The sequence below is a fragment of the Bactrocera tryoni genome, chromosome 5 (assembly GCF_016617805.1).
Source record: "Bactrocera tryoni isolate S06 chromosome 5, CSIRO_BtryS06_freeze2, whole genome shotgun sequence".
Lineage (NCBI taxonomy): Eukaryota > Metazoa > Arthropoda > Insecta > Diptera > Tephritidae > Bactrocera > Bactrocera tryoni.
The window spans coordinates 79338991-79364163 of record NC_052503.1 but is presented as its reverse complement, the minus strand read 5'-3'; the positions used below and the strand labels follow the sequence as shown (position 1 = coordinate 79364163).

The window sequence follows — 25173 nt, the reverse complement described above, 5'->3', positions numbered from 1 at the left end:
GTATTCCTGTAGAACCCCCAAAGGTGATCTAGTCACTGATGCCCAAAGCATACTTAAATTATGGAGGGAACACTTCTCCAGCCTGCTGAATGGCAGTGAACGCACAACACCAGAAGAAGGAGAACCCGATTCCCCAATCGATGACGATGGAACAGACATTCCATTACCCGACCATGACGAAGTTCGAATAGCAATTGCCCGCCTGAAGAACAACAAAGCGGCAGGAGCCGACGGATTGCCGGCCGAGCTATTCAAACACGGCGGCGAAGAACTGATAAGGTGCATGCATCAGCTTCTTTGTAAAATATGGTCGGACGAAAGCATGCCCAACGATTGGAATTTAAGTGTGCTATGCCCAATCCATAAAAAAGGAGACCCCACAATCTGCGCCAACTACCGTGGGATTAGCCTCCTCAACATCGCATATAAGGTTCTATCGAGCGTACTGTGTGAAAGATTAAAGCCCACCGTCAACAAACTGATCGGACCTTATCAGTGTGGCTTTAGACCTGGCTAATCAACAACCGACCAGATATTCATCATGCGCCAAATCTTGGAAAAGACCCGTGAAAGGAGAATCGACACACACCACCTCTTCGTCGATTTCAAAGCTGCTTTCGACAGCACGAAAAGGAGCTGCCTTTATGCCGCGATGTCTGAATTTGGTATCCCCGCAAAACTAATACGGCTGTGTAAACTGACGTTGAATAACACCAAAAGCTCCGTCAGGATCGGGAAGGACCTCTCCGAGCCGTTCGATACCAAACGAGGTTTCAGACAAGGCGATTCCCTATCGTGCGACTTTTTCAACCTGCTTTTGGAGACAATAGTTCGAGCCGCAGAACTAAATAGAGAAGGTACCATCTTCTATAAGAGTGTACAGCTGTTGGCGTATGCCGATGATATTGATATCATCGGCCTCAACACCCGCGCCGTTAGTTCTGCTTTCTCCAGGCTGGACAAGGAAGCACAGAAAATGGGTCTGGCAGTGAACGAGGGCAAGACGAAATATCGCTTAAGCGGTTTCTACGCCAATTAAGAAGAAGAAGAAATTTTAAACTTCCAGTTTGGAGTTAGCTTTAATAATAGTTCAGTTGCTATTAGTACGTACAGACGCTATTACTTATGTATTGAAATGCGTTCTAAGCCTTTCTTTTTAATGAAAAAATATTTTTTAAAATTTTCATTAATATATGCGCTTAAGTTTGAGCGCTTAAAGCGCTTGCATTTCCATTAAGCCTCGCATCAACTCTTGCTATCCATTACCTCTCTACTTTACCAGCCACTTGGCAGATAATATACAACAATTAAATTCTTTCAAGATTGCAATGTGTTTATACTTTATGCATTATGCCGCTTCAACTTGCCACACCAAGCTACCAATATATTGCTTAACAGCTTTACACATTCTATTAGGCCAACTCAGAGCTGAGCGGCAGTCCACTCACACCGCTTTCGGGCTGTCTATTTTAGTTTGCTGCATATTATTAAAATTTTCTATTACTTTTTCAGCTTTGTGTTGCTTTCTTTTCCTTTCTTCTCGTTTTGCCCTTCTCTTACTCACTTTTGCACTCAACCACTTAGGCGCGGCCACTCACACTCGCCACTCACAGCCGTAAGTTACCAGGCAGGCGATACTTAACAAGTGAAAGATGCCGTTGCCGTTTCCAGTTATGTGGCGCATAAGTCACTTTTTATTAGCTCTGAGCTGTGGCAAGTGTACGCTATAAACGCTGCTAACTTAGTGCAGGCAGTTGTGGCAGCAGTTCGCCGTTGTTGCATGAAAGGATACAGCGAGTTAGCACTCACGCCTTGTGCGTATGGCGACTGGTATATTGTGCTTTAAGCGCACGCAAAGATCTCATTGTCTGACGGCTATTGTCTGCGTGGCTGTTTCTTAACATTCTTTGGTTTGCCTTGCTATTTTTGCGCTTCACCACACACACTTCGTCCTGCATGCTTGTTTCCATAAATTTCTTTGCTGCATTACGCTGATTCATAATTTCTATGCGCGTTGATTTTCATATTAAATTATGCTTGCATATCCTTGCCGTGCAGGACATATGATTAAATTTTGCTTTTCATATTATTTATATGCTCGTGCGCAGCTATCAATTTCGGCGACTAGGCCTTTAATTTATTTCGTTGAAGCTTACGTTGGAACTGATATATATTCTTTTGTTGTTGTGTGTGTAAGGACCTACTTCAGTATACATAGCATGTAGCGGCTGACTTTGACAAAACTTTTCGCCAGCCACTCGTAGGTTCACAACACTTTCGGTGTGTGTGTAATATATACTCCTTTGTATAGTAACTACTTTTACGTTCGTTCGCTCATTCACGCATGCCGCGCCGCGCTACAGTGATTTTCATCAACGTCGTTAATATTAACTTTTGCAATAATTTTAACGAGAAATTGTGAAGTATGGCCTATTAGATAAGCGCGAAATTTGTTGCAAAGAACTTGTCGCACGCACACACACACAGATACTTATATGCAAGTACCCACAAGGACATGCCATACATGGATGCGACAACAATTCAGCTCATTAACGGTTGAGAATACTGGCAGATAAAGCTGCTACACACACCCCCACAAGCATAAAAATTTACCAGACACAGCGATAGTTCGCTGTGGCATGCGGTAGCCGAAAACTTTAAGCAGCAATAAACTACACGCACACACCTACCGACTAATATAATAGTTAGCGCGAGTTCAAGGATAATAATTGCCAAACCGTTGAGTGTATAACACAGTGTATAACAAAAACTTAAGTCGAGTTATTAACTAAAATTTGTTTGTGTACGCTACCGTGATTTATTAGCGACGTAACGGTCATCAAAACAAATTTATAAATCAAGCAGGTCAAAGCTTAATAAACAAATAATTTGGCTTATCAGCGTCAAATGATTCATGCGCATTTATTTGCTGCATAAACAAAAGTTTCAAGGCCAGCTGACCTTGCCAAGTCTCTTGTTGACTACACACTGATTTCTAAATTTTTATTTGCACAAATATGTCAGTTAAATAAAAAGGATATATGCCAGGATGCTGCCAAAACTCGCCGCAGATGAGTGAAAATTTGTATGCGTTTAGTGTAAATGTAGATACATATTGCAGTGTGTAATGATTTACGAAATGGCTTGTAGATGACTTGGAAATGAAAGTCGAGTTCGGTAAGTGTTTTTGCTGCTCAGAAAATAGTACGCAATGTATTTTTTTTAAATAAAAGTTGACTTGCAGAAGAAGGATATATGGAAGGACATTTGAAAAATTGGTTATAATTGAAAACAAGTTGGTGTAATCTATGTAGCAATGCAAACTGCTTACTGTAAGAAGTAGTGAAATTGAAAAATGCAAAGTCCGTTAAAAGGCAGACAAGCGCAAATAATCATATTACATAAATAAAACATTTTACCATTCTTTATGTACACGCTTTCTTATAAGCAAGCTTCGAGTCAACTGTAAGGCTTTTATGTACATGAACATGTAACAAAACGTATGATTAATTTATTTATTTAGTAATTAAGTTGAAACATATTACTGTTTATAATTGATTGCCACAAAGTTTTCAAGCAGAACACTAATATAAATCATACATATGTGTACATCAAAACAGTAGTAAACAAATATTTTTATCTTCTTAACATAAATTATAATTTTTCTTCTGACATCGTAATCGGAACTTATGCAACTAACTGACCATTCGCAAACAATTCTACCATTCTAAGCGTGATATAATATGGATTATGCCTTGATAGGAACATGACTCACTGATAAATATGTATACAAGACAGGACACTAAAAATTATAATGAAATATAACCAACAGTTATTTTATTGCATAAACCGGTATTGGTGGCTTCTGCTGTCAATTAGAGTCAATTAAAATATTTGTAATGTAAGTTCTGAATCACTAAAAGATATTAGGACAACTAAAAAATTCAAATTTCGTAAAATTTGGCATGAAATTTAGTTTGGTGAAAAAGGATATATAGCAGGACATTGTTAAAAGTAATAATATATACGCAAAATATATGTTCCTGTATAATATTATATTAGTGTTAAGTTGTGTTACATAATTTAACTTGTGAAACGCTAAACACGAAAAAGGATATATGACAAGACATTTTTAAGGCCACATATTTGTTCCAGGAAAGCAAATATTGTTGCGCTTAAGTAGTAGATCTGACTTGTAAAATGTAGTTGGATTAGAAAAAGGGGAAGCTGGAGGGAAAAGCTCTAACGGTAAAAAGTGTTTACCTCTCATAATCAAAATATAATTGTTTTAAATTACAAAGATAACACTTTCCGTAAGTTTTGAGCATTTTTAAACGTAGCTCGGAAAAAGGATGTATGAAAGGACATGATTAACTAACCATTTTTTCGGTTATTTCAACTATTTAAACGTGCTCCTAATTGAATTGATTCCCGCTAATTGTCACTACTCAATCAAACGCCATTATTCGACTCACAACATCGCCAATTAAATTATAAAATTGCATTGATATTCGGTTGCAATTTATTTCGTATGTTTACAATACTTGATTGATTGTTCGACACATTTCCTTTATCGATTTCAGCCACAACTGTAATTAATCAGTGGCAAAAATCCTTCAATCGTTCAAAAGTGCATTTAATGTCCTTGTTGTTGACATGTTTTAAGCCACGAATGCATTTCCATTGTTACACCTCGCAACCACAGCCATTTACTGCAATTACAAGTACTACTGCCAACACTTAAATCCCACATTGACCCATATTTAGAGCACTGCTTGTATTATACCACCCACCTATGCTACAACTAAATCCTTGTAATTTTGTGTTAGTATATGTATGTATGTACCGCAAGTAAATTGCAAACCATTATTCTTCGCCTTAAATGAAACATATGTCAAATACAATTGACTGCCAACAACGCCAATAGCAATCGTCTATTAAAGTCGTAGAGCCTTCGTGGCGTCGGCGTAATGGTGTATAAGCATATATTTTAGCCATGGATATCCATCCTTGCTGGCCAACTAATGAAGCTAAAGCACATTAGGCGGCATACAAATGGCTGAAATTGGATGACAGACTGTCTGGCTAACTTACGGCACGAATAAATGGCCGGTGAATGGATGAATGGTTGCTTGCTTGATTGGTTATATAGCTAAATAGCTAGGTGCATATGCGTGATCACCCGCTGATGAAATACAATTCGTGCAACTCACAAATCTAGATAGTACATAGCCACATTTATTCGTGTGTAACTGCCTAATCGTATGTGGCTGATGCAGTTGCTGTCATGAAAGTAGTCAACAACACGAACATAAATTAGGCGTTAATTTGATAAGCTCGTTGCTAGTCGTCAGTAGCCGTATGAGTTTGGCGTTGCTCAGGACATCAACTAAGCTGACTTGTAGTTGCTCTGCTTAGAGGTAATACGTGTAACACATATAATCCGTTGTATGTATGCCCTTAAGGCACCTTTTTAACCATAAATTAGATGTAGCTATCGGATGGCATGTGGTGAGCGAGGTTTGAGATACTCTTGTGTAGATAGAATTACTGCTGAATAAAACAAATAAATTTCTTTGAATGAAAGCATCATTTTTAAAATAATTATCTTAAGTTTAAGAACACTGTCGTCAGCACTATAAGCTTTTTTGTCCATTTTTTGAGAGACTTCTGACCAAAAACGATTTTTCGTGTCCTTTGTGTTCAATGGAAGACGAAATTTCTCACATTAAAATTAATTTTTGTATTAGAACTTTTCAGTGAAGCTTTTTATGAGCTTTACCTCATTACTTGTATAAAGTGTTGATGGTGAACACTGGTGACGAAACACTTATGCTCAAAGGTTAGAGAAAAATATCGTATTTTCACATATCCTACCAGCTTTTCGTTAGCTTTAAGCTTTTTGTGAGCTTAAAGCTATTCATAAGCTTAACTTAGAGCAGTTAAACCAAAGTCTTGAGAGAATTGAAAAATTTTGTTGTTATGAAGTATGAGGATATTTCAAATAAAATTGAATTTTTTTATTGGAGCTTTTGAGCAAAGCCTTTTATGAGCTTTACCTCATTAATAATTGTTGGCAAAGTCGTGGAAAAATAGTAAATTTGGTAATGAAATACTTATGCTCAGAGGCAAGAGGAAAATATTTCAATTTCGTATATCTTATGAGCTTTATATAAGCTTCACTTATAGCTTCACTTAGAGCACAAAGTCTTGAGAGAATTAAAAAATGCACTGTTAAAATTGACCGATATTGAGAAAAGTATGAAGATATTTCAACTAAAAATTAATTTTTGTTTTGGAGCTTTTGAATGAAGCTTTTTACGAACTTTACGTAGAACTCAACTTAAGGTACAGACAATGGGATGAGTAGAAAATCTGGTGAGACACTTAGGTCTGGAGGTATTTAATAGAAAAATATCTCACTTTCACATAAATTATGAGCTTTTTTAGAGCTTAAAGCTTTTCATAAGCTTTACTTAGAACAATGAAATTAATATATTATATTTAATCATTACCGCTAATTCTATCCTTTTAGTATTCCCTCCCTTATTCGTACAATAACTATTGTCCGTTAAAGCATCAATTTCATTTCATTCTTAAATTGTCCGTACTTACTCCAGCTCTCCAATCAAGGTTCTCAGTTTTGTATGTAGGTGCTTAGTATTCAATTTGCCGTATATCGAATGATAGCGCCTTCAGACAACTCTTTAATTAGTGCATTGAAGTCTTACGTTGAAGCAAGCAGCAATTTCTGAGAGCCTTCACTTTCTACGCAGATCTTTTTCTTAAGTACTTGCAGACATATAAGTATGAAGGTTTTTCTGACTGCTTGCTGAAGCTTTTCCATGACAATGCGTTCTCATGTATTTATTAATTGCCCTCATTCACCAAATTGTAGTGGTGGTGGTGAGTGAAAGCTGTACAGGGTACTCGCAAAATGGGTGTGCTGGTGGCAAGGGAGTGCGTAGGAGGAGATACTGCTTTTGGCTAAACTGTTGTCGTTGGATGAAATATATTTTTTTGATGTTTGGTTGTACGCTTGTGGGTTGCTTAAAGGCTTAGTTATCAGTCTGAGTAACGCTTCGGTTTGTAATTACTCAGTTTTCCTTAATCAATACTTTTTTTTTTTACTTTCCACTGTGTTGATGCCGAACTTGCAGTGCCTCCGAGTTACTGCTTTTTAATTTCTTTTATTTCTTTTTTTCAATTTTTTTTTTTAACTTTTTGTAGATATAGCGCATGCAAGCAAATTAAGGCTAAACCTAATTGACTTATCTACGCTTGTGGGCATTGCATGACAGCTGCGAATGAATGAAGCGAATATCCACTGCCACTGTTGCACTACTTTTTGTCTTTTTTAATTTTCTTATGCGAGCATAATAGCATATTGATGATGAGCTCGGGTGGGGCGATGTGAGCAGGGCGCAAAGGATGGCAGGAAGTGCAGGAGTAAAATGGCTGTTCGAGTAAAGCAATTAAATATGTGGGAGTGTTAGTTAATTTAGTTCGCATTGTTCTGAAGGACACTGCTGGTGGAGCATACGTACATTCACATTAAGATATGTATATATGTAGGTGCATTAGGGTGGTTCTAAAAGGTAAATTACAATTGTTTTTAGTCTGTGTTCTCGGAAGGTCTTCATTTTTGAAAACTTTATTCTTAAGAATATTCTTGGAGGTGTTGAATATATAGACCGCTGGATATGCATATACATATATAGACATATTAAGGTGGTTCTAAAATGTTAGTTTAAAATTTATTTAGCTTTACTTCTTGAAAACATTGCTGGTATGGATACTGGCAGAGGAGTATATATACTCTTAAATATTAAATATTGTGTAGGTGTGTGAATAGGTGTATTAGGGTGGTTATTAAGCATTGTATTAAGAATTATTTCAGTGTTAAAAAATTTGTACTTGAAATTTTTCGTAGGAACATCAAAATATATATTCCATTCGTACGTATAACATATGTATATGTTTTTATATATTAGGGAGGTTCTAAAAAACTAATTACATATTTTTTTTAACTTCCAATCAATTATACTAGAAAAGCCTGTTCATTTTGTATGTCCAAATGAGTTGAAAATTTGAGTATACTAGGGTGGTTTTTAAAAATTTATTGAAGACTTTATAGAATGAAAAAATTTTAGTAAAATATATGTACTTTGTAGTGCCTATTTTGTCGCCGAATGAAAGAAAATATTAATTTTTGATTCCTCTTAAAGGAAACTGACTTCTGAACGCTGTAAGACACTTCAGTGACTTCAAAGCAGATGTCAGTTACCTGACTTTTATTGAACGTTTTTTCAGTCTACAGAAGTTTATTAGAGATTTTATCGCTTTTGCTTATTTAGTATTTCAAATATGAAAAAAATCTTACTTTAAGAAAATTGACTTCAGGCCATTGTGAGACACACCCTAATTCTCAAAAATCACCACTCAAGTTCATAGGTTATAGCTTGGATAGTAGTACTCGGTAAATACTTAGACAATATTTGAAAAAAAATTTTGACACATTTAAGAGCCACCCTAATATTTGGCCACACTTTAATGTATATGTATAGGAATGACGAAAAAAGTAATAAATCGTGCAGAATACTTAACTATTTCAAGCGGATAGGAATTGCCGCTACCAATCAACAGCAATGAAATGATAAAGTCAAGCGCAATGTACAAAAACAACAAAGAAATACTGTGAGCTAAATGCTCAAGCCGAGATAAGACACAATGAGTGCATGAGAATGAGATGTTAAGAGGGACACGAATAAATTGGCGTAAAAAGTAGGCTAGATCAAAATCAACAGCGCACGGCTGATAGTTTTTTCCCTGCGCTAAGCTCAATAAATGTGGCATTGTTATGTCTTGCAAAGCGGACATCAAGCTAGCGGAACAACAGTAGGCAAGTCAAGTTGGCGGAGCTTGGGTTGAAGCAATTGCAGCATATTTATACGCTATTGTGTTTTAGAAGGAGGCAGTAATGGCATATGTAAGAGAGAGAGAGAGAGAGAGAGAGCGCGTGCGATGGCAGCAGAAGGTGTGACAGTGAGGGAGCAGAGCGTGTAGCTACAATATAACACTTCCACTACCGTTACTTTAGCGTCAGGATGCTAGGGTAATTAGCGATTGACATGAATTGTTCATTAAGCCGGGTAGAGCGTGGCATAAGAATCGCCAGCAACAAGGATGATTGCTGCGCGCACAAAAGTACAATGACTTCTCGGCTCATGCACGACTTCACTACAAGCAACTATATATATTAATGCATGCTTATAAATAAAATATGTATGTATACAAATATATAGGGAAGCGGCTATGTAAAAGTAGCTGCCGTTTAAGCTGTGACTTGGTCATCCGGTGCTATCGACACACACACACACACTTATATAGATACTAGTGATTACAAAAGTACGCTTTGGCCCTACTGCTCTGCTGTTGGCATTGCGAATGATGATGAATGATGCACGCAAAGATCGCATAGCAACATTGCGCCGAGAAAAGTGAACGGAAAAAACAAAAAAAAAAGAACAAACAGAAAAGCAAAAACTGCGAGACAAGCGAACTCAGCGGAAGCTCATAAAGTAGGTTAGTGTGCACGAAATTTTTATTATTTGGCTATTTATGCGCACTGAAGGAGGAAGGAGGAAGCAGCAAAGCGCAGCGGTGCACACAGCCACGCTCACATATAATAATCAGAGCGGCAAAAGTAGTGTAAGCTCCACGCTGGCAGGCGTTACAGTAGTAAGGATATGCATATATCCTTCACACACACACACATACATGCAAGCAGCACGTCTTGTTGGCTGCAGAGGATGTGCATTATGCACATAAAATCATTCAACGTTGCGCTTTATTGACTGTGACAGCACAATTGCAAGTGAATGGATATTTATACAGACAGATAGTTAGATGGAGTCAGCAGTAATGGCAGCTCAGCTTGCAAAAAAAAAAAACGAATGATTGCGCTTAATTGATGGATTTACGGCGTAGCAAAAAACAGACAAAAGTATGTTAAATGTATTCGAATTTGCATTAAATTTTTACGCTGGCATAATGCACTTTGAAGAAGTTTTAATTCAATAAATTTAATTACAACAAATTCCGGTCAATTAAATGTGTCATAAAGTTGCGGAAAAATGCACAATGCATTCATGATGAAATGCTTAATAATAAAGTAGCTGAAATTGTTGTGGCATATATTGAGTATAATAAATATAAAAATGTAGCAAGCCATTGACTAAAATTCCTTACAAGTATCATTGATCGGTCAGTTTGTATGGCAGCTACATATATGCTATTGTGATTCGATACGAACAATATATTCGGAGATTGTGCTATTGTCTAAAACAATAATTCATACTAAGTTTCGTGAAAATATCTCCCCAAATGAAAAAGTTTTTCATACAAGCATTTGGTTCCGATCGTTCGATTTGTATGACAGCTATATGCTATAGTAATCCGATCAGAATCATTTCTTGTGAGCACTTGCACTGTCTTTAGATAATAATCTGTACACAATTTCGTGAAAATATCGCTTCAATTGAAAAAGTTTTCTATACAAGCACTTAATTCCAATCGTTCGATTTGTATGGCAGCTCCATGTCATATCGGCCCAATCTGAACCATTTCTTCGAAGGTTTCACCATTGTCCTAGGCAATAATCCATGCAGAATTTCTTGAAGATATCTCGCCAATTGAAAAAGTTCTCTATGCAAGCAATTGATTCGAATTGATGAGTTTGTATGGCAGATATATGTTATAGTGGACCGATCAGAATAATTTCTTCTGAGATTGCACGGCTTCTTCAGGCAATAATCCATGCAAAATTGCATGAAAATACCTTTTCGAATGCCAAAGTTTTTCCTACAAGCACTTTCTTTCGCTATATGCTATATTGCCTCGATCTGAATAATTTCCTCGCAGATTGCATTATTGTTCTAGGCAATAATCCATGACAAATAACGAGAAGATATCTTGTCAAATGAAAAAGTTTTTCCTTCAAGAATTTGGTTCCGATCGTTCAGTTTGTATTCCAGTATAGCATATAAAGATAAACGGACGGACGGTATCGACCCAGCCCGTCACGTTTACTTATAATTTATGTTACTTTTTGTGGTCTCTGATGTTTCCTTTTGGGCGTTACAAACTTCGTTGCAAGTTTAACATGCTCTGTTCTGTTCAGGAACAATAAGTGTACTTGTAAAATGGCTTTGGATCCTCAGAAAAGTTTGTTTCGAAAATCAACTATAAACTATAAAGTGAGGTTAGTGGGTTCTCCGACTACGAAGGAAAGAAATGAATATCGCGCTGCTCAGAAGGCCATAGAAGCTAAAATTGTCTTTGTTGTCTGAACTCACCATTTCACATATCAGCGGATTAGTCGACGCTTCTGACCGACATACCTGTACGAAACTACTTTTCATCTTGACTGCGCCTTTTAACTACATTTGCGGCAATAGAGTTTTGAAAAGCCTTTACAGAGAGAGAAGAAATGGAAGCATCTTGTTAGAAAAATTACGTACTTTGATAAAAATTTTTAACTTTATGGGAAGACATCTATGAGCAGAAAATCGAATAGATCGAGTACTCAGGGCGAGTAATAATACGTTTCATGACATGCTGGTAGTCGGAAAGCATTGTTTCACAGACGTTAACGTGACGCTGTGTTTCGACCAAATTGAGTGATTTAGGAACCAATCGGTCTTGCACTTTTCTTAGGCTCATATTATTTTTAAAATTGTTTTCACTGCACCTTTCGATGTTCCAACGATGCCAGCAAGATCTCTGATGGTTAATTGTCGATTATCAAGCACCTTCCTCAGTTGGTGTTAAAGGCCGTCGTGGCCGTAGTTCGTCGTCAAGGCGTTTTCGACACTATTTGAATAATTTCTACCAATCAAACACACTTGCTCGCGACAAACAATTATCACTGAAGGCCTTTCGCAACATTCTAAACGTTTCAGCATCAGAAATTTATATTCCGCAAACAGAATTTAATGGAAGAGACTCCCAGGAATAGAATTTTGCATTTATGGTCTTACTTCTGTACTGACGAATACCACGAGCTTAGCAGTCTATGGACTTAGAGGTGTGAAAACTGAGTATAAAACAAGATTCTTCTGCTACAAATATCGCTACATCCTTACTAGCGGTCTCACGTCCAAAAATTTAAATTCTTTAAGAACATGTTTCAAATCAAAAAAAAAAAGCTTCACGCAGCAACTTTAATACTACGTCTCCCACACAGCACCCCAGTACGACCGCTAGCAGACAATGAGCGTTGGCTGGCTGGCCAGCTCTCTCAATAAGTGTCATTGGTGCCAAAGAAACGACACATTACCCGGAGTAATGAAACTGCAAATACACACACACGCGAGCATGAAATGATGGCCAACAAATGTCTAACAATGTAACAACCACATAGAAGCGGACCACAACAACACATGCCACAGCAGCCGCATCGAAATGCCACAAGCATCAATAGAATGGCGTTGAAGGTGAAGAGGGGTAGCGAATTGCATACATACATACATAAACATGTCTGTAGTGCCGGTTAGTGCGGGTGTAAATGAAAGCGCTGAAGTGCACACTACATGCTTATATACGATCATACATATACATATATGTACATACATATAGTGTTATTTAGTTGGGTCTTTTTTTCGTTGTTGTAGTTGCATTGTTGAGGCAAACTTTTATGCACCGCAACACGTCAACAACAAGCAAGTGCTGCTAGTAGTCAGCACGCCCAGCCAAAGCCAAAGCCAAAGCTGAAGCAACCAACAAAAGCGAGCAACATTCAAGGACATGGCAGCAATAAATCGCAATATGCACGTGTACACGCATACATATAAACATAGTTGTTGCTGCCCAGCTATTTTGTGTGCGTGTGTTTATTGAAGTAAAAAAGGCGAGCAAAATGCAATAAAGCACTGTTTTAGTGGCGTTGAAATGCAAGAGTGTTAGTATTGCGTGGGAATAAATATGTGCGCATGTATTTACTTATGCATACATTAGCGCTCGCTATGTGCGCGTTTGATAACGAATTTGCACAGACAAGGACATGCGGTCTGTGATAGTGTTACTGCTCAAACAAACTAGCATGTTTTTAGAAATTGTTTTTTGTAACCCAGTTGCAATATTCGCGCTCCCGAATTTTAATTTTTAATAAAAAAATGTAAATTAACTTTAAACTAATTGGATTTGAAAAAATATAACAGCGATAATATTCTAGAAATTTCGGGATTTGGAAAATTTGTTAAAAATAAATGTTCAACTACACCGATATATACAAACGACATTCGAAATAACGGTATGTCATGTTAATTTTGAAATCCCGAAATTTCGGGATTTTGAAAGATGTCCTTACAGCGCACCAATATATTTGCGTAAGTATCTAGCCGCAAAAATTCCTGTAAATTTTTTTCAGTCCCGAAATTTCGGGATTGGTGCCCAAAATTTAATATTATAATTTATAATGTCCATACAGATACATATGTATAACGTGAAAAATGGCTGCGAAAAGTCCCGAAATTTCGGGATTCTCAAAAATGTCTTTAAAGCCTAGCAAGATATACAATTAAGCACAAAATTACTATAAACCTAATTTTTACTTTTCGATCCAGAAATTTCGGGACTGTCAAAGTTGTCCTTAATGTGTTTATAAGCACATGTTCTATTTCCATACACACTTTTGTCATATATCATTAAGCTTTTTTCTACTTGCCACGCTTGTGGGCATAAATGGTTTAACATGTTCCATATAAGCGAGTGACTGAGCGACTGACTGAGAGTGACACGCGTGTGTTGACGTTGAAATTTAGAATTTTCCCCAACAAACTGTGATTCGATTTGAATACTTAAGTAGCACAACGATCAGTCATGGACGCACATCTAGACAGCAAACAACTAGTTTTTGAGGTCGAATTTGAAAAAAGGAAGAAATATGCAAATACACACGCATAGCTGAAATGTGTGTTACTGTGTATTTTTGTACATAGTATATGTGTACTTGTATATAAGCAAGCGGCAGCAGTCAAATAATGTCCTTTACCAGACTGCAAAAAATATTCCTCTCACTTTCCACGCACAGAACCATAAATCTTCTTTTTCTTCAATATTAGCATGTTTGCCCGTGTGTATTTATATGCGCGTGTGAGTGTGTGTGCGCTGTTTGACTATGATGTAGGTTAATTGCTTGTACATGTACTTTATGTAACCAAAAGTTGCAGTTCGTATTTGTGCTCGTATTACAAAATAAGCAAGCTGCTGACCGTCCACGTTTTGTTGTTGCTTATTTGCTTATGTGTGTGTGTTTGAAATATTTTAAAGCTACAAGCGCTTGATTTCATCAATTAGCCAAACTGAAATGCTAAACTTTTGCTCACACCACACACACACACATGCATAAAAGTACACGAATGATGAGAGTGTAATCCGTTTATGCAAAAAGCGCTGCATAATTCACACATGCAAGTATTCGGAGCTAGTGAAATTTTTCCCAAAGGTATTACATACATGTACTTTAATTATAAATGCAGGTGTGTGAAAAATATTTGCCGCCAGAATAAAGCGCTTTTAAATTGCTTTTACAATTTAAGTCGTTCAAATTTCAATATTTCATAAGACAGATTATTTTCAAAGATGGCTTTTATGAAAGAATATTTTATATAAAATTGAAAATATATTAAATTTACTTAGTCTTAATACCTCTTTTTTTCCAAAAAAAAACACATTTTTATACTAAATAAGGTGAAGATCTGCTTCACTGTGACAAAGAGGAGCTCAATTTTCAATACAACCTACCTTAAATTCGTTTCATTACATCTTTGTGAGGCGACTCATATCTGTTTTGACAATAATTCTTAAAGCATGTCTCATAGAAACTTAACTCCCATCCATTTAAGGCAATCGAATATTTATTTAGCTTCAACTAAGTACAATTAGCACTAACGTTGCTGCTCTTACCGGCAGATTTTTCGGCAAGTAACCGATTTCCAAGGCCGACCACCGAAGCCGATTATCGAAGCAGCTTATCGTAACTGCTAAATAAACTGTATTTTCTTACATATCCTTACATATTTCATAGGACTTTTTCATATGCTTTGGAATCTTAGTGGTTTCAGATCCAGGTTGTAGTACCAAAATCGTCAGTTTGAGGTATAAAAGGAATATGTTGCTATAAAAATTGATACATCGAGCAGTTATTACGGACTAACTAGAACTTCGCTTTATTTCTCATGTTGATTACCTAACTTCACGACCCAAACTCAGTTATCAAATATTGTACCAAACTCTGTCGTTTTATCTCTCTTCATTCACCTCCATAAAAGGTTCAGTTTTTTACAATTTTAGTTTACTAGGAGCACAGTGGCTAACTTTCACGCACTTTCTTCTCCATTGGCCAGCCTTTGCAAGGCTGAGGTTGGAACATTTCGGCAGTCCTATCTTCGACGAACCAGGAAAGGTAGCAGAAACCGACAATAGTCATCTCAAAAAATGTGTGTTAGGCTCAAAGCGCCTTAACAATTTGTAAGTTTGCATCATCTACTTAGAAGTTTTAGGTCACAACGGACCAGCGTTTTAAGCTGCCTAAATGAGATCTCTGTTAGTGTCGACCTCATAACCTAGCCTATACGTGGAACGCAGAATCAAAAATCATTCATAATTTGAATAGGGGACATCCATGAAGACCTAAAAACCACATCCGATTTTAAACTAAATCTGTTAAGTTTTTGATTTCAATTTACTTAACAATCCTTTAACGCTATTAATGATCTCATATGAGATTTAATATAACGGATCTTCTACGATCGTCATAACCTTGAATCAAGGTTGACTTGAAACAAAAAGCAAATCTGTCGCAAAGTTCATCAGCTCTTAGCTCTAGTTTAAATAGCTTTGGAAATATTATTTGGAAGAGAGACTGTTGTAGTGACAGTGGGACTCTCAGGTTTTATTTCCGAAACCAGCGTTGAGTGTAAACCAAAAAGGCTTCAAACCATGTAACTAATCACCCTCGGGGTCTACAAGTTGTAGTGCGCTTTTCAGGATTACTTTCCAAAACGAGTGTTGAGTTTTAACCAAAAACTGTCAAATTTTGGACAAAAGAGTTCAAACACTGAATCAAACCACTCTCGGGGCCTACAAGCGCACGAAAGCCAGCTACTCGTTAAAAAGTCATTAGTTACCTAAATTAAATGAAATCTGTCTTAAATCGCAACCTAGAAACAATAAAGCATCTATACTTATTAAACATGCGCTCCATCTCTCTATTTTCTTATAATACATGTTTAATATGCTTTAAATTACGCCCAACTCCAGTATATATTCATTCCGCTTCAATCTTATTTAGTCCACAGAGGCCGTCCTCTCTCTCACGATTGTAGCACTGATTCATGCTCTTGAATTTGCTGTACTTTAAACGAAGGCAGACAACAAACAGCTGACCTATGCAAACATAAATCGGATTTTATTGTTAAGTTGATTATATTTCACTTTATTTACATAATGTCCGCAATACTGGCAAACAACTGATGCCAAAGCAAACAACCGAAAATGCACAAGAAGAAAACAGCGGTTGAACAAATGTGAAGAGAAATGGAATTCAATGGAAATCGTATGCCACAGAGTGTATTCCTCGGCGTATTATTGCGTGGGAAGTTCTTGTTTATACACAGTTTTCACTATTTCTGTAAAATATGAAATAATTGGGCTGATACGCGAGGCTAAGCGGATTTTATTATTATTTTACGATTTTTGTTTCATGAAATATTTGTTTTAGGAATCGATCTTTAATGAAGCTGCTGTAGGAATGGTGGATAAACTGAAGGATGGAGTATGCTTCTATGTTATAAGGTTGAAATTTTGAATATAGAAAAGTTGAGATAAGAGGTTATATGCTTAAATTATTAGTTGTTAAGAGAGATATCCTTCACATCTATCTAGAGATAGTTGTGCCTGAATAGCATATAAATCGACCATTTAAACACCAATAAGTCTCAGAGAAGTGGGAAATTCAGATTTTTTTTAACTAAAAAAAAAACTATGCAATGGAAACAACTCATAATAAAACATTGATTTTTGGTTATAAAGTGGTTATATATTGGTTATAAAGTGGTTAAACATTGGTTATATATTAGTTATATATTAGTTAAATCTGACAGCGCAAGTTTAAAAGTTGATAGATACATACATAAACGAAGGAAAAACGTTATAATAGAAACCACTCTTATTGAAACATAATTTTGTGTTTTGGTTACAAAGTGGTTATATATTGGTTATATATTGGTTAAATCTGATAACGGATGCGTAAAAGTTTATGCATACATATATGAAGAAAAATGAATTGAATGAATTGAAACAAAATTTAGAGTTTTGGTTATAAATTGGTTATATTATATATTAAAAAAGTGAATTTTGATTTTTTGATGATAATTTTTGTTTACTTTTTAAAAGTCACGATATATATTTATTTATAACTTTACAGTGTCCAGCGAAAAATTAAAATTTAAAGTATCCTTTCCAAAAATAATTCTGTGTAGTTGTTGACAAATGCCTACATATATTTTTCACTGTAACAGCGTAAAGGTTCCTTTGTAATTTTACTCAGCGCAAAGACATGCTGGCGCTCCTACTCAATTGTCTGCGGATTTATTTGAAATTTTCTGTTCACAAAAATCTTGCGTTTTTTCACAAAAACTCAATATTTTTCCAGCAGAACACACATGCACATTTATATACACACACAAATATAAATATATGTATGTGTATATGTGCGTTAGTATCCTATAACCAATAGCCTGATATATGCTGGCAAATTTGCTTGTTAGCGTGTGTGCGTTGCAGGCAATCGCTGCCGCTCTGGTACAACGTCACGGCCATTCGCACGCACACTTGTCTTGTCTACCAGTCCAAGTATGCGTTTGTGAAATTCCTTTAAAGGCAGCAATGCACAAGTACCCATTTCGCAAATAAAAAAATAAAAAAATGGAGATAAAAAAGAATTCATAATAATAATAGGGAAAATCAATAGTCTTACCAAGTGTGGTGTAGTTAAAGAATAGCTGTATGAAATTGTTTGCTGAAGAAGCAGAAAGGCAGTAGAAGCATGAGCGAAGATGCTGTGCATGAGTGTAAGTAAGATATGTTAGCATCGAATAAAGGACTAACCAGTTAGGGATATGTGTTGACGTTGAATGCGCTGTAAGTGAAAAATGTCCTTTTTCACATGTCACAATCATAAGTTGAACATAGAAGAGACTATGACATACAAGCATATATGAACAAACGAATTTTCCTTTTTGGTTTATTATTATTATTTTTTTGTGTAAAAATATGCCGTAAAATTATATATGTATGTAAGTATATGTGTGTTAGTATCATGCATTGAACAGCTTAGCGTCCATAGCCACTTATATACTATAAGCCTACCATCTTCTATCATAATCAGTTAGGCCATTTGTCGACTAGCTAATATTTGCTTTAAGCCTTTAGCTTTTGACATGCAAGTCTATTGACAACTTACACCCACTCCAATTCAATGTGGTGACTTGAAGTAAGCACTTCCACACTTTTTTTAACCAGCCCGCACGCATTTCGCATTAAAAAGTGCGTTTGAGCCACCCACGTTGGATCCAGGATGTGCTCTGCAGCCACACTCCTTGCCAATTCAACACTCAACCCCTCTGCGCACATCCCAGCAATTTTTCGACAACACTTGCCCGGTGGTCATGCCAATAGTTGCACTTTTATTTAATTGTTGGTTGCCACGGTTATGGCCAACTACTGTTGCCAACCACAAAAAAAATAATAAAATAAAAAAGCAATTTTCGAAAAATGTTTCGGAGCATCCTTTGGCCAAATTGAAAATGTCTAAATTTTTTGGCAGTCAATAGCCGGTGCAAAAGTGGCGAGTCATTGGCACAACACAGCGCAATAATACCATAATGCCAGCAACCGGAAACAGGATGTTGACATTTAGGTGAGCAGTTACAATGTAACAGCATGACAGCGCACATATGTTGGCTAACACATATGCACACACATACATTATATTCTTAAGGATATAGTGATGTGTAGAACTATGCGTGCGTTCGACCCGTTCTGTTATGTTATTATTTATTTATTATTATTTTAGTTTCATTCATACTTTTTTTTTGCATTTTCGTTGCTACTGTTGCTTAGTGTCAGAACTTTGATACTTGATTTTGCTGCTTTTGACAACATTATTATTGTTATTATGATTTTACCTTAAATTTTTTGCAGGTTTCAATTTTAGTTTTGTTGATATCTGTTATTCTTCTTTTGCAGACTACACAGTTTCTGAGCTCAATCAATTTGGGTAGTTTTTGGGTAAGTCAAATTGTTTACCTTTACATTTGTAAACAACCGAATATGGTTATGTATATTTATTAATATATTTCTATGGCAATATATTGCCTAACTGCATTTTTTTATTGCTGAAATTTAAATTATTCGATGAAAACCGAACCGAAGTAGAGTTCTTTGTCAAATAAAGTTTACGCAACTGAAGCTTTAAATTCAATAAATTTACTTTAATAAATATTATCAGATATTTGCTGGAGGAGCTTAAAACGATTTGTGCTATTTTAAAATAATCTACTGGTTTTTATGCAGTATGGCGTCAAAATATATTTTTTGGAACATCAACATAATCATGTTTGTTCCCACCAACTAGTGAGTTTATAATAATTTTATAAAGAAAACGCCAGCGCACAACCCTGGGAAGGGATGGTTGGCGTTCTCACTTTAGCTCGCCTTCAAACGAATGATCTTTGGCTAGCCAGCGGGTATTTGGTCTAAAACCGGAAGTCATGAGCTGCTTGAGCCATATGTTAAAGTATCGTTTCTGGCCTCTCCCAAGTGAAGGGCGCTCAAAGAACTTGCGTGAACTTCTACACATGACTTCATCCTCTTGCCTCATTATCATATATGTACATATGTATATTCACATAACCTTAATCTATAATTTTCTGAGAAGTAAAAACTCGATGTGTGAAACTGTTTCTTTTTAAATCTATTGTTGAGCCAATACGGGAAAAAATTTAAATTTGCTTTCCTAAACATAAATTCTATTTATCACAGACTAGATCAGCTAATGAAAAGTTCTGTAGTTAGAGGCTATAAAAGATCATATCGCTTGCTTGAAGAAATATGCTTTATAAGACTTATGAGTTACAAGTTATCGATCAGAAATCATCAGGAGTACTTGTAAACTCTCGGAAGGTAGAAGTTCTAACTGAGCATTGACCGATCGGTACAAATGATTAAGATTAAATATCATACTAGAAGCCAGCTTATTTAACTGTTTGTAAGAAGATGAGATAGAAATGTTTCAATACTTCTTCCTCGAATACCCGGTTTCGCCAGATCAAGGCAAAAACATCTTAGCTCTCATACCTTTAGACAGACAAGCTGAAAGCTAGCGAAAAAAGAAATAAATCACCGAAACAGATTTTTGTTTGATTCAGTGCGTTTTTGCTAGTAGAAAGCTGATGTTCATAGAGGACTTTTCCATTTGGCTTGTATTTTGTTTTAATATCGCAAAAAAAGCTTAACTTTCAATCAAAAAAGTGGCTTAATTCGGTACTTCTGCTTTAGTTCCACCAGAAAAATTTAGTGATCGTTTCTAGTAGCAATAGTTTCCTCTCTATATTTCTTCTATATATTCACACACTAAACATGCTTTCATTATTGGAGTTTATGAACTTTTCCATGAATATTACCAGTCGTTGGTATGTTTTGGTCTCAAACAATGAAGATGCATTTATATTTCTACCTCAGAACTCATGAGTTAAATAAAACTTTACCAATCGAGAGACAGCCGCTTAAGAAAGTAGATTTAGTTATAAGGTTACTAGAACAAAGTAGAAGGAGCGGCCCTGTGCAATCTTTGCAAGCTTTTATATTTTAGCTTGATTTCTGGTGAATAGACTTCTAGGTACAATGTGATTTCATGTCCTTTTCCTACCACATTCCACCACTTTTGACTACATTATGCGGTATAATGTGATTTTATGAAATTATCCACCATTTCCACATTATGCTATGAAAATTTGGGAAGAATGTCTATTATTTGCCTCATCAGGAGCCCCAACTAAAAAAAAAGCTTTCGTAAGACTCATATTCATACCGAAGTGTCGTTGAGGAGAGATGATATTTTAGTACAGCGAATTCTCCATATCATGGAACGATGTTTTCTCTCATAAAATAGTGAGTTTTTAAAAATCTAATGACAACTGAGAGAAGTCTTGGTATTTTACTTTAACTAGACTCTCTTAAGTGCCAGTATTGTTCAAAGAGTTAATAACTGGACATACTGGAGATTCTTCTGGGATTCTTCTTACTCCAAAAATACATTTTCCATCAAAAAGTAGCGAAAAAGTAATAAATATATTTTTATAACCTTTACTTTATGGCATTTTCTATACTCAATAGCGCGCACAGAGTATATCCTTTCACAGGGCAGCAAACCTTGAATTCATTTTGGGCTTATCTAAACATAGAATCCAATGAATATTTAATTTATAGCAGAAAGTAGAGCAAAGTTTGTTTACATATTTGCTACATAAATTGCATTATTAAATAAAGTCATTTATTAATGGAAAAAATCTGCCTGCCGCCGCCCTACGGAGTCAACAAGGATATATGAAGATTAACAATTCATAAATAAAGCGGTGATAAGCTGCTGTACAAGCAGCATATAGCCATACAGCTGGGCAATAATAATTTCTAATATATACGCACATAAAAAGTTGTAAGTGTGTGTGTGGCATGTTTTTAAGTATGCGCGTGTATATGTGCTTTTCACTGCCTGTGTCAACAATATCGATTTTTTTCGAAAACGCTTTTTGTTGTCCAACAATGTTTTCTTTGTGCACATACATACATATTTGTCATATATATGTACGTATGTACATATATATTTAAACGTTTTTGTTGTTTTAGCTAGTTGTTATGCCTTGTCGTTGTATTTGATATTAGAATAATAATATTTCATATTGCCCGCTGTGCTGTGCTATGCTATGCTGTGCTATGTTTGTATGCTTTGTTGCTTTAGTTGCAATAAGCCTGTACGATTGTGTGTGTGTGTGTGGGACAAGCTTTTGGCATTTATTTATTTTGTTTTAACATTTCTGTTTGTTGTTGCGCATGTTTTTGTTGTTGTTGATAATTCAATTTCACATGACATGACTTCATCGTTATTTCATAAATACATCAACACAATTTCAGACACATCTAAACATGTTTAGATAGCAATACTATAAAGGTTAGGGTGGTTCATAAAAATTGTATAGAAAAAAGTTTATAAAATTTTTTTTAATTTTTGTTATTTTTTTTACATAACGTGAATATATTGTCCGAATTGATGAAAAACAAGACAAAATGTAACTTCCCAATAACAAAAGATTTCTTACAAGCTTTGGGTGACGATTGTACAGTTTGTATGGCAGCTCCGATCTGAAGCATTTCTAAGGAAATTGTATGACTAATCTAGGCAATAACCTGTGCAAAATTTCTTGAAGATATCTCATCAGTTAAAAAAGTTTTCCATACAAAAACTTGACTTGGACCAAGCAGTTTGTATGACAGCTATATGTTATAGTGGTCCCATTTGAACGATTTCTTGGGAGATAAGATTATTGTCTTAGATAATAATACAGGCCAAATTTCTTGAAGATAACTCGTAAATTGAAAAGGTTTTCCATACAAGTACTTGTTTACAATTGTTGAGCTTGTATGACAGCTATATGATAAAGTGATCCGATCTGAACCATTTCCACGCAAATTCTGCGGTTGATTTAGGAAATAATTTTTCCCGAATTTCGTGCAGATATCTCGTCAAATGAAAGAGTTTTTCATACAAGGGCTTGATTTAGATGGATCAGTTTGTATGACAGCTATACGCTATAGTAGTGCGATACCGGCAATTCCGACAAATGATCAGCTGCTTGGTAAGAAAAGAACATGTGCAAAGTTTCAGATCGATATCTCAAATTCTGAACAATAGACAGCATATACGGACATGTCTAAATGGACTCAGTCAATCCTATAAATATTTTGTGGGTCTCCGATGTTTCCTCTTCGTGTTACACTATTTTGTCCACCCTGATGTGGATGTATCTGTGAGTTCATATAGATATATGTATGTATGTATAAGTGTGTACGGCTGTGTTTGTGTGCCTGTGTAGTCACGCATTAAGCGATTTTTGCACACTAATGGGTCACTTACTATGTATGGACAGTTCAATGATGCTTTTGTAGCTAGAGATGTGCTGTGTATGTGTGTGTCTTGGTATGCATGTGTCTGCATATGTGTGCGCTTGCATAAATGTATTTTGATTAGTTCGCAAATAGTTGGCATTTTTAGTAAGCGCACAAAATTGTAATGCAATTTATTACATAATCAATTGATTGAGTATATTTTGTTGGTAAAGTGAGTGATTTTATGATTTATGATAGAATTTTTTTTTTTTTTTGAAAAATTCTCAAAATTCCTGAATTTATTATTGCTGCTTTCTACGGTTATGTAATTTAATTTTTGCAATTCAAGAAATGCTGTCGATCATATCAACTGAATTGAATTAAAAATCTTGCGCTATAAGTTCTAAGCGCTCACCTTGAAGGCCTTCCGCTTACTTGTTGCAACGAGAGTTTAGTGGCAGCCATAAATTTTGCATTCTGCGTTTACCTTGAAAACGTTAGTCGCTAACGCTGTCCTGCATGCATCTTTAGCCATGGTGTCACTCTAAGCAGGGGTATACCGTTACAAGTATGCGTCTGTTCACAGCTTTGTTGCAACATGTTAATGTGCTGTTACCGAAGTACGCATGCGGGGCGGAAGTGACAACATTTCGGTGGCATAGTTTATGGTCTACTTTGCATGCGATCCGCTGCAAAAGCGCTAGACGCCAAACAACAACAACAAGCAGTACAGCAACAATAGCCGAGTACATTATGTGGCATGGTTATTGTGAGTGTCACATGCTCCTTTGCGGATTTTCAGCAAGTAGGGAGTACTATTTTCAACAACAACTATACGAGCGTAACTACAACATCATACCGCCAACACCAACAACAACAGCTCGGCTTGTAAGCTTAACTCGCCATTGCGACTGCGATTTATTGCATGCGCCACAAATGACAGCGGCAAGCACACACACAGTTATGTGTGCCGCTCTGGCTGTTTAACGCCAGTCTTGTGTATGGCATTAAATCAGTTTGGGCACCTTTAGTGCCTTCAAGTAGCTTCAAATTGATTGCTTTGCTTTGTAGTTGCAGCTTTCGCTGAAGCCGAGCGGTTTAGTCTCGGTTGGTCGATTTTGTGAACAGAAAGGTTAAAGTTATATATTAGTTTAGAGCTTGCCTCACATTTTTTTTTTTAACTGTTCAGTAATAACAGTATAGTTTTAGCTGTTTGGTCTGAATTTTTTATTCTTCTTTCAATATGACTCGAAACACTTAAATTTTTTTTTGAGATTTTACTAGTCTCATAAGAACTAGTTATTTTCTGTACCGCTGAGAGATCAAGAATTGGCCTTCGAGTCTTAAATTTTCGTAGAAGTAATCTTGCAGAATTTTTTTTCATAAATATCTATTAATATTTAGGAACAAACCCTGGAGCTCACATCGACGTGTTGGGTTCCTCACATCGAGGAGGTTAGGCTCTTGTTTTACAGCTCTACTCTTGAAAGCCTCAATTCCGCAGAAACAGAAAAATAATCTCATTCAGCTATTGATTTTAAGTTTCAAAACTCGAATTCAATGCTCAAAATGAGCAACGTGAAGACTTGTAGAACGAGTAAACAGCTTAGAGCTCAGTAGAAACCCAAAGTTTTTGGATTTTAGTTGCACTGAACACATATTTTTCGCTATGTTGAAGAAGACACTCTTTTATGAGAGTTTTAACAATCATTTTTATGGTATTTTTCAACAAAGTGGAGTCTATATTGCCAGAAACTAATTACTAACCCATATTAAAAGCAGTACTGTTTCCACCGAAGTATAGTTTTTAGCTTGATGACAAGTTTCCGAACACTGCTCCAGGAAATTTCGACAACATGAGTTAGTATGCTAAGTTTAGACGTGGTGAAATGAACACCGAAGACGGTGAATGCAATGGACGTCCAAAAGTGGTTGTGATCGACGAAA

At 36.1% G+C, this 25173-nt stretch overlaps 1 long non-coding RNA gene across 1 annotated transcript in view; it reads left to right on the top strand.

Moving 5' to 3' along the window:
* LOC120777244 overlaps positions 1-25173 on the top strand; it is an 86086-nt gene that overhangs the window by 19281 nt on the left and 41632 nt on the right. Inside the window, exon 2 of the long non-coding RNA XR_005705500.1 lies at positions 19312-19353. This is a non-coding gene — a long non-coding RNA (uncharacterized LOC120777244). The remainder of the gene's footprint in view (positions 1-19311; positions 19354-25173) is intronic.